Source organism: Ictidomys tridecemlineatus, chromosome 12 (genome assembly GCF_052094955.1).
Source record: "Ictidomys tridecemlineatus isolate mIctTri1 chromosome 12, mIctTri1.hap1, whole genome shotgun sequence".
Lineage (NCBI taxonomy): Eukaryota > Metazoa > Chordata > Mammalia > Rodentia > Sciuridae > Ictidomys > Ictidomys tridecemlineatus.
This window is the reverse complement of record NC_135488.1, coordinates 66,409,994-66,421,773: the sequence shown is the minus strand read 5'-3', so window position 1 is coordinate 66,421,773 and position 11,780 is coordinate 66,409,994.

Here is an 11,780-nt window from a genome sequence, read left to right as displayed (position 1 = left end):
AAGCTGCAACTCATTCCCCACTTAATTCTTTTCTCCCTCTCATGCTTGATTTTTTCAGTACTCCACTAAAGACTATGTTCATCTCATGTCTCTGTATCTTTCAACCTCTTAACACTAGGATCCAACAGTTTGGTGGCCATGGTGCCTTGGTGCCACGGTCCTTCCAGGGAGAGGTGGCCCCTGACTTCTTTCTTCCTCATCCTGGCTCCTTTTCTCTGGTTCTGGAGGCTGGCGGAGAGCTCTTCAACCTAGAGAGGGTTTGGTGTTCACAACAACCCTTGTCGAGGGCAAAGGAGCTATTATAGCCTGCCCCTCAGCTCCTAGGAGATATTAATACAGTATTCAGCAGGAGCCTTATCATTCAAGGTTGATTTAATACTTATCAAGTTAAGGCGGTCCTTGGATTCCATGGCTTTTGAACAGATAAAAAGAAGGAACTTTAACTGAAATATGCTGAGTATGTCAATACACAGCTGGACAGAAACTCTAAGAGTCAAAGTAAAGTAAGACAGCTTATTATTCCTCCCAATTTCTTCACTCTTCCAGTCTGTTTTGTGTGACACTCTACCCTCCAAAACTGCTCTGAAAAAATCATTTCATGTAAGAATCCAAATCTTTGTAAACACACATCAGCCCTGTGCCACGGTCCCACCCTCATCCCCAGCCCTGGAGGTCCTGGCTTTCGGAATTCTTGGGCTCTGTAGTCTCTTCCTGCTAAACACAGCAAGAGTATCCTTTACTTTGACTTCCTTTTGTGGGCCCAGCTTGGGGAACAACCTGAAAAGGTTTCAGCATGTAACTGTCAACAAGGGAGCCTGCCAAATCTGAGTCTGAACAGAAATAAACCCAAATTGGCAGAGAGGTGGGGAGCGCAGCCATGCAATTTTATCACAGCCTGATCCTCCCCAGGGATCTATAAAACAGCTAACTCTTAGTGAGGACTGAAAAGCTCAGAGAGAAAGAGGCAGCACAAGAAGGGACTAGACACCAACAAGGTACTAGTGGTTTAAAAATAAATGAACGCAGGCATCCCACCAGAAGCCCACACTGAATCCACCATGGGGCCCGGTGCGGGACACCTGGGCTCTGATGCTATCTCCTGTGCACAGGAGGTTCATTTTACTGTGTTTCTCTTAATACAGATCTGTGAAATGGAAATGGAAATATTCATTGTATAGGGCTGTTGGCTGATTTCCTAAAACTGGAAGCACTACATAGCGCTGTAGGTAAGAAAGAAATTTTTGAAGCCTCTAGAAAAGGGTCTGCCTCTTCCTCTTCCTACTTATGTGATTTTGGCTATGTTATATAAGGTCTCTTAGTTCAGCCTTCTCAAAGGGGGATGATAATACCGTCTTTGTGGGAATAGGTGCATTGACTAAATAAGTTCATGTACATAAAAATACTTTGTATATGCCTAGCCTAAAATAACTGCTCAAAAAATGGGTTAGAAGAAGACACAAAAGGAAATTCAAATAAGATTAAATATGAAAGAGTGTGGAATAATATCAAATATCTTGCTGTCTTATAGTTGATAATAAAATATGTGCTATACTTAGTAATAGTTACATTTATGTATGCCCAATCACCTGTTTGACATATATTACTTGATAAGGTCTGATAGTGTTGGTGTCATGTGATCTGAGCCTTTGCTATATACACTGTTGGTACTACCTTTCCAATCCCCTGCAATGGTCTTAAACATTCCACACTTTTGCCATGGACTCCTGGAGGTAAACTGTACCTACCCATGTCTTGACTTCAGATTTGGTCAGGTTACTTGCTTTGGCCTATTGGAGTTAGCAAGACAGCTGTAAGTGTGTTTGTACAGGGGACTTGCCCTTATATTTCTGCCGTCACCATAGGAATAGTTCCCAGGAGCCGCAGTTTTCAAAATGACAAGAGATATATGAAGCAGATCTGAAACCAACCACAGATTAAGTTAAGTCCAGCCAAACCAAAAACCAACCAATGAATATTTGAGCAAGATACAAATGCTTATTTTTGTATGTGACTGGATTTTTTGATTTTTTTTTCTTTTAGGGACCATTGCAGTGTCAATAACTGAATGATTGAAGAAAAAACAAACACTCGTTTTTAGAGGTAAGAAGGGAAATTCCTGGTTTCTCCAAATATCAACCTTCCCTGAAACTTCTGTTTTGAGTGGCAGGAATAGAAACCTCTGGAGGGACAAGGTTCTATGATACTCTCTCTGCTCAAGTGGGTAAAAAAAAAAAAAAATAGGTTATTTTCTGATGAGTCTCCCATAATATTGGGCCAATCTCTGAACAGTCTGCTTGTGGATTGTTTCTCATTTAGTCTGTTCGGTCAACAGATAACCCCATGAAATCTGCAGAATGAAGGGCCCTGAAAAGTAGCTTTTAAAATTAGTTGAGATCAAGAGATGAAAGAGATCAAGAAAATTCAAAGACAAAACTGCATGATGGAATCTGTTTTTGGTCTCCCATCTACTAAAGCTCCCCTTTCTATGTTTATCTCTCCCACCTCCCAGGAAACCAAGGTGTCTCTCCACTAAGCAGGCACACGCAAAATCTGCCCAGGCAAGAATCTAGTATCAGTTAATTAATCCTGGTTGCATTTAAATCTATATTACTTCTCCTAAGAAGACTCTCATACCAGGCCTATATCTCAAATTGTGAAATATGATGTATTTTCTGCAATAACAATAATAATAACCACAAACTACAATAAGCATGGAAAGTTGCTGAGTGATTTTCTTGGGGCGGGAGGGAGGAAAGGGAAAGTGTCCCCAAATTCCTGAAAATGTGGCACATATAGGCACCTTTTACTAGATGATTCAAGTATTTAAGGTATATTCTACATATTCAGGGTGTCCTTTAAATTAGCATTAATTTAAAGAGTAATCTCTAATTTAGCATCCTGTTATAATAGTAATCATTTTGAATGTGTGTAACTGACACATAGAACAAAATGAAATGGCTGTTAAAAAAAGGGGGGGTCCTACCTTCAAGAACACTCTGTAAGACATTAGGACAGACAAGAGTTACGATCTTAGGGAGCCTATGCTGCAAATGCATGCAAAGTCCAGAGAGTGGAGCTTTCAAAAGACCGGTGGTTGGAATTCTACCAGGCAAAGTTTTAAAATCTTCAGCATAAATGTAAATCTACTTAACTAATAGTATTGACTAATTCCCTGCTCTGTCTTATGATTCGTTTCTAAGGCCATGTTGGCTCATTTTCACAGTATCGCTGAAACAGGCACCAAACATTAGGCCATTTACGCTGGGATGACTGAGGAGTGGAACTATAGAAGAACCCACACCTGCTGACTCGTTTCCAAGAAATCACAATTCAGGAAATACCTTTAAAATTCAATGGTGATAAAGTCAAGATTCAATAAATGGGCATGAATGTGTCATTGAAAAAAATTATTTCTACTAAACTGTGGGAACATGAACTTGGTCAACATGGTCATGTAGACACCCATGTCACTATAGTCAGAAGAGCTTTGGAATGATGAATGAATGAATGAATGAATGAATGAATGAATGAATGAATTATAGAGTTTGGCTGGGTAATCCATATTCCACTAACATGTATTTAGTTATTTCTTTTTCCCAGAGTAGTTCTATGATATCGCTGAGAGAAAATGAGATTATCCACATAACTCCAGATGGCCCATGAGAGGCTTTGTTCAGGATAACACCAAGCACTGCCTTTGCAAACAGTGTTGAAAGTCACCTTCACATACCCAACAAGACCCCAGCAAGAGAATCAACCAAATCAAATGGACTTTTTAAAAAATTTTAATATGAGTTTCTATTCATAAATTAGAGCAAGAACAAAGAGTCCGTGTTTATTTAGGAAAAGTCCTCTCTCCCATAAATTAAGGGGAACAAATTCAGCTGACAACTCAAAATTACCTTTTTTAACAAAGAAGGACAAGGCAGGAGTAGGAGTAGGGGTGAAGGAGAAAATTTAGAAAGCACTCTGTAATGTTACGGGGAAAGCTAAGTATCTAAAGAAACATTCTAAAACAGAGAGAGGATTTTCATGAAAATAAGCACTCCCTAGAGTTTTTAACATCCTGGGCTCACCCGAGCTGTGCTGGGAAGTGAAAACTTGCGAGGAGCAAAACATTGGGTGAGTTTTATTTGCAGCCATAAGTTATCCCATATGGTTGGGGAGTGATTTCTTACACGAGGGATAGGAAGTTGAATTAACTTGGCTGTTTTCTACAAGGAGAAAGAAAGACGAGGAGGGTGGGCCTGATCTTCGTGTCATAACTGAGTCCAAGGGTAGAGGCAATAGCAAATCATCTCAAGTCAGTATCGTCTTAGGCGACTGAAAAAAAATTATGGCAAGAGTGATAGTGGAATAAAGCAATGGAATGGAAGGCAGAAGCAGAAATAGAAAAGACAGACCCGTGATGACCAGCCAATGAGAAAGGCATGGCAATAAATACCAAAGGTGCAGAAGGAGGAGGAGAGGAGGGGAGAGGAAGTCAGTGGCAGGAAGATCAGTCTGCAGCGAGGATCTAGGATGTAGACAAGGTATAAAATTACCAGGTAGCGGAGGGGCCTGGACTGTGACAGATCAAAATCAAGATAATACAAGGCAATGATCAGACAAGCCAAGGTAGAAAAATGAACACAAGGTAAGTTACATGAAAGATTGAAATAACTAAGACTTTTTAAGTACATAAAGAAAAAGAGGTCAGAAATGGCAATGTAAGGAATTTATTGCCAGAAGAAGTAAAAAAAAAAAAAAAAAAAAAATTAAGGGAATTTTCCACCTGAGTGTTCACAGAGGACAGAGGTGGGGAAGGGGAGGTATATGCCAGGAGCAGGCATAAATTTTCAGAAGGAGGAAGGAGAAAGGTGTAAGGAAATCAAGCTGAACAGTAGAATCAGCCATCAAGAAACTGCAGAATTCCCAAGTCTCAGAAAAGTCCAGGGGCAGAAAGGCCCTCCAGCCCAGAGCCTGATGGGTTAGGGCAGTAGGTATCTTAGGAACCTTCTCGCAGGGATTTTGCAAAACTAAAAGGGAGAGGCAGGCACAGTCCTGGGGAGGTAACATGATATCAATTGGGGATGATGCACGATCCACCCTCGGGTTACCATGTGATGAGACCTAAATCCAGTGGGGAGATGACACCCAGCTCGTCCCTCATGACTGGCATTTTCCCTCTGACAAGCAGTTGTCGGTAAGAGCAGCGTGTGTCGGTAATAAAATGTCTGGTATTTGTACACTCGCAAAGGCCAGTTGTTCTCATCCCAGCCTTTAGCTATGGCTCCAACATGGCTAAGTGATCACGGTCTCTTTTGACCCTCGAGCTCTCGGAGGCCTTCTCTGACCTCTTCCAGGGAAGAAAAATCACCCAGTCAAGCAGGGAATCGGGGGAGGAGGAAGGAAGTCTCTGGGGAGCCAGGCTCTGTGGCTTGGGTTTTCGTACTGACCTCACTCTTCATTCATATCGTATTTTCTATGCTGAGTTTCCTGGTGTCACACTTTTTTATTTCTTTGGTTTTACTATATTGTAAACATCTTTGCAAGCTGCATTTTGGAAAAGGCTGAGAAAAGCAGAAAGGTGGTAGAAATGAGAAAAAAAAAAGGGGGAGAGGGGGGTAAAGAGGAAGGAAGAAGGGATGAGGGAGACACTATTAGTTAATTTCTCAGGGGTGACCACAGGGTCAAGAAAAGAGCAACTACATGGGTCGGAGCAAGAGAGAAAATTGAGTTAGAAAGAAGTAAGAAAAAATCCAAAAAGGGAAAGAATATCTAATAAGGTGGGGTTAAAAGAGGGAAGAGTCAACATAATTGTAAGAAATGAAGGATGGGTTTGGAGGACAGAGTTAAGCAGGGGGCAGAGATGTGGTGGAAATACCCACGATGGTTCAAGTTAGAAGACCGAATGAATGTGCAAATCTAGAAAAGAAGAAGCAAATCATTCCTACATCGATACTTGGCTTTGAAGAGGGCCCAAGGAGACAAGAAACCAAGATGGTGAGAGAGGAGAAGATGCATGAAACCAAAACAGCAAACAAAGAGGAAGACAGAAATTTAGGGATAATCTTTAAAATAATGTCGCATCCCTGAAGGTGTCTTTGGATGGACTTTCACTATAGCCTTGAGCCTGACCCAATCAAAAGCTGATTTGTGGGACAGAACACACACTTTCACATATACAACACACCCCACATCACATACATATACACACATTTCAATCAAAATGAACCAATGTAGACTCCCTTGGAGGGAATAAAGAAGGAGAGATGATATAGTTTGATTCCAGAATGTTCCCCTTAGGCTCATGTGTTAAAGGCTTAGTCTCCCGTTTGGTGGAATCTTTAAGAGATGAGATCTAGTGAGCATTCTTCTAGTTGTTGGGGGCTAGGCTATCCTCAGGGAGGATAGTCTGACCCAGTCTGTTCCTCTCTTTTTGCACCTAGACATGAGGTAAATGGGCTTTTTCTACCACACAATCCTGCTACAATTAATTCCCTCACCAAAGGCCCCAAAGCAACAAGGCCAAGTATTCGTGCACCAAAACCTCTAAAACTGTGAGCCATAATACATATTTTCTCTCCATAAGTTGATTACTTCAGGTATTTGTTAACAGAAACAGAAAAACGGACTAATACAATGATTAACCTATGAAATTTGATAGTGGCAAATACAAGTTACCTTGATATTCTAGTTAATCGATACCATAAATTTTTATGCTAAAACCATACATTGTAAACAGGAATGATTATGTATCTGTACACAGGTAACTGAAAATGGCTTTAAAAAATATTTCTTATACTAATGTCGAAAAATCTTACCTTAGTCTAACCAGCTCACCAAGAGGAAAATAGTCCATAATTCTTTCAAAAAGTCAATCATTTGACTTTACAAAATTTCAAGCTTCAAAGTAAGAGAATGTCACTTAGGTAATTTTTCCATGGGGCAATGCCTTTTGCAAGAAATAAGTGTATCTATAATATCAATTAGTAGCTAAAATGTTATGCCTGTCCCTCTTCTCCAGGTGGCCTGATTCATTGCCCATTTCTCAGCCAGAAATGTCTGTACCTACCACATTATTTTTTTAATATTCAATGTGAAGCCAAGACCAGGGGGTGTTCACTTCTATTTTGTCAGGAAAATGGAGTCCATGAAGAAGAAATTGTGTGCCAACAGTGTCAACTAAATTAGAACAAGAAAAGGTGTCATCCTGTAATCTAGGGTAAGAAGAATTGGTTTACTCTAGTTTATGAAAATAACTCCAGTCCTAAAAATATCATCCCTGAAATGTCTTCTCTCCTCTGTACCCTAATCCTTGCCCCTGCCCACAAAAGTGTGCTTATACAGGAAGTCAGCCGTTCACAGTGACTTTAACCCATAGATATGTATTTGCGTTTTCAACAGCTAAATGTTTAACATTTTGATTGACTAAAAAACAACTTAAATCTACCACTGAAGGTGACCTACTCCTCTTGAAAAATCAGAGCTTCAAACAGCATTCCCTCCAGTCAACTACTGTCAGTTGCTGAGTAGGCTGTCTGTTTGGGAGTGGACGTGGCTCTCCAGTTCAACCCAGTCTCCCCTCAGGGAACATCACCCCTTGTAGTAGCTGCTTGGACCCTGTGGATAACTGAATTTCCAATGTTTGTACTGAAGAAAACTTAGGACTCCTGAATACATTGCAGAGTCTCGTAAAATGAGGGTCACCATTCTGCTCTTCTCTAAGAAGGCCAAAAAGAGCAGGTGACAGGTCAAAATGACCTCACTGTGCACCGTGTTCAGGGCCTAACCGGCCCCTGCCTCTCTTTGAATAACAGAATGAAGTGAACTTCTGGATTTTGACATTACTTAACAAATCAGATTAGGAATTTCATCATTTTTTTAAATGTAGCTACCTATTTTTTCTTTTATTGCTATTTTTCTTCATTATTCTATCTTAAACCTGATGTTGATAATCTTGCTAATAATTATAATTATATTATGGAATATTTACTTTCCAATGTCCTCTTTCAAAAACTCAATATGTATTTTATTATGACTTTAATAAAGATTATATGAATAAACTAATTTGTTATGATGCTGGCATTTTTCAACATTTACCTTGAAAAATAACACTGGGTCTTTTGAACATAATGACCTGAAGTTTCTTGGAATAATTTGATAATTTAGTTTAAGTATTATCAACTAGAAGGATGATAAACTATACTGAAACTTCCATTTCACTTCATTATAAAGTCTCATTCTGCATGCAGGCGGAAAACAACAGATGAAGCAGCTAGGCCCTGACCCGTGGTAACCTTATTGCCAGCAAGGCAAGCTCTGGTTAGAAAAGGGCACGCGCTGCAGTCTTAGGATCTATAAGCCAAAAATAGCACAAGGCACTGAGAAATAACCATTCTGTTAACCCATAAAGGTGAATACCAAGTTTAGTGTAACCACATGCTACCCAGGGAGTATAGATTTTTTCTACATTGCTTTAAATATATATATATTTTATATGTCCTTTAGGTTTTTATAACAAGCTTGGGAACCAGAGTGGACTATAACTCCCTTACAAACACAGCTTTCCCAATCCACTTTCACCACAAATATACATATCCCAAACTGGGTTGCAGGCTAGATGGGCTACATAATTTGCAGGGCCCAGTGCCAAATGAAAATGTGGGGCCCCATGTTAAAAAATATATATATATATATATATATATATATATATATATATCATTAAGCATTTCAAGATGGCAAGAGCTGAGCTTTATACCAAGTGTGAAGGCTTTTAGGGCGTGGTGCTCTGTACCACTCACTCCACAGGTTGCCCACATGTGAAGCCACTGCAAGAACATTTGAAAGTTCTTAAACCTTAGTTCTTTCTTTCAGAAATAAGAAACCACTTAGCCTTCACTCAGATTGTAAGATCTGGCTTTAGGCAAGAAGGAGCTTAGAAATACAGAAGAAGATCAACTTTTCCCAAGCATCTTGGCAGATCTTGCCTCCACCTGCCTTATGCTGATAAGCCCAAGCCTCCTGTCTACTTTTGGTGTCCATAGTGGGCAACTGATTGAGTAAATACCTTTTTTTTTAACTTCAAAGAAGATTGTCTGAATAAAAAACAAAAATCAAGTCTTTTTCTTTGAAAAGGAGAAAGCTAAATAAAAGGAGCAGGAAATAGTACATTTTCTATTAAAAAAAAAAGTATAAAAGTAAGACTAGCTCTTCTGAAAGGTTTTTTTTTTTTTTTCCACAAACCAAGGGAAAAGAACTGGTCTCTAAAGAGTCAGCAGGGCAAGGAGAACACATTAGGTTAAGACACAGCCCTAATAAAGACCAGGAGTGTTCAAGAGGTCCTAAGAATAGCACTTCAAGCATTTAGTGGGCATCTTTTGGGGACATGCAGGCATAAACCCTTGCTGCAAGGGCTACTGGCTTAGTACTGGGAAGGGTTGGTATCATTTCCTAGTTCTACCATAATTTTCTGTTTCTATAAAATATTTCAGCTGTTCTTTGGGCTTGGAACTCAAACACTTTTTGGCTCTGAGAAATGGGTGCAATAGGATTTCAGGTGCACTCAGATTAGCTGGTGTTAGTGTTTGGGGGTTGGTTCATTAAGAATCCAAATGTCCAGGCTCTGCAACTTAAAAGCTTCCAGTTTCTTAGCCTCATCAATCAAGAATATAAGGAATGTTGGCTATTGAAAGTCAACTGACTCCCTCAATAAGGCTCTGGGATGAGAATAAAGAGGTGATTGGATTAGGTCTGGGCCACATCCCACCCCATCTTCAGCAAGAGCACATCTGTGATTGCCTGTTCATTTGTTGATCCCTGCCAGTGGAGCACAGAGGTAAAGACAATGTCTCTGAGGACATTCCCATCACATCATATTCCAATAGCACCAGCTTTGACACCAGCTGCCCAGGCTTCAATCACTAGTTACCCGGGCTTCAATCCCAGTTCTTCTTCTTCTTACCCTTGGGACCTCAAGCAAGTTATTTAACCTCTGTGCCTTGATTTGCTGGTCTGTAAAATGAAGATAATAGCTTTATCTGCCTCCTAGTACTTTATAAAGATTCACCATGTGCCTCACTCAAACCTCCAGGCCACGGTTTTGCATTCTAGGTTTCAGTTATCTATGGTCATCTGTGATACAAAAATATCAAATGGAAAATTCCAGAAATAAATTATTTATAATCTTTAAATTTATTGTCATTCTGAACAGTATGATAACATCTTATGCCAAGGACATGAAGTGTCCCATTATCCAATGTATCCACACTGTATATGCTACCTATCTTTTAAGTCACTTAGTAGCTGTCTCAATTTTCAGATTGACTATCACAGTATATCAGTGCTTATATTCAAATAACCTTTGTTTCAATTAATATTTTTACCAAGTGATAAGAGGAAAGATGCTGATGATTTGGATATGTCAAAGAGGAGCCAAAAAAGTATTTCCATTGAGTGAAAAGGTAAAAGTCCTCAATAAAGAAAAAAAAAATGTATGCTAAGGTTATTGAGATCTGCAGTAAGAACAAATCTACCTGTAAAGTTATGCAAGAGGAAGAAAAATTCATGCTAGTTTCTCTATTGCACCTCCAACAGCAAACATTACAGCCGCAGTAAGTGATGAGTGCCTAATTAAGGTGGAAAAGATACTAAACTTGTGGGTAGAAGAAATAAAGAGTAAATGTGTTCCAACTGAGGGCCTTGGGTGGCACCAGAAAGCATTGAGCCTAACAAAGGACTACATCATGGCATAATTTTCATTTCAGTACATTTTTCATTGTTCTATTTTATCATTAGTTATTATTGTAATATCTCACTGTCCCTAAGTCATAAATTAAGCCCCACCATAGCATGTGTTTATAGGAAAAAACATGTTGCCTATAGAGTTCAATGCTAGCTGAGGTTTCATGCAACCACAGGGGGTCCTGGAACATAACCCCCCAGAATAAGGGGGACTACTATATATGTAAAACATTGAGCCCAGTTCCTAGTTTATGGGATGAGCTAAATAAATGTTAATGAGAGCAATTCTTTTGAACAAAGGAATTTCCATGGCAAATAAAAGATTGGAACATTGGGCTCAAATAAAATTCTATGATATTTCCCCACATTTCTGTTCTTGCTTCCTTCCTATATCCTTTCATTCTCTCCCCCACTCAACTTCTGCCCCTAGGGTTGAATAGAGGTCAACTGGAATCTTCCCTGAGCCAGGTATGTTATGTTGATGGTGGTGTCTACCAATTTAGACGCTCCCAGAAATGCTGTCTGGAAGCTTAGTATCATGGGATATTTTTCTAGCCTTCAGCCCTCCCTTCTCACCACCCCATTTGTGAATCCTGATAGCCTATGCATGCCATGTGGGCAAGGCCTCAATCTCTAGTTACCTCTGTCCACAATAAAGCTAATGCCAACAGCAAATACAGTCCCAGAGAGAAAATGTAGGGCAAGGCAGAAGCAATGGCTAACTCAGTTCTTGCAGAATACATTTAATTTATGTCCACTTCATGGTGCTGATACATGAACAACTTCTCAGTTGGCAGTTACCTTCCTTAGCTTTTCCCCTCCACCTGCTTAGTGAGAAAACAGCCATCGATGACAAGAGCTCAGGATAAATCTGTCAGCAAGACTTACGGGACAAAATCTCCTGAGAAAGGCTTGAGGAATCCAATAAATAAAATCTCTATGTCCCAATCAGTAGCAAGGTTACTCAAGTTTATAATGTCTTCTTTTAACCCCTCTGGTATGGGCCTTATGACTATAATTATCACCAACCTCAGATGACACCCTGAAGTGACATA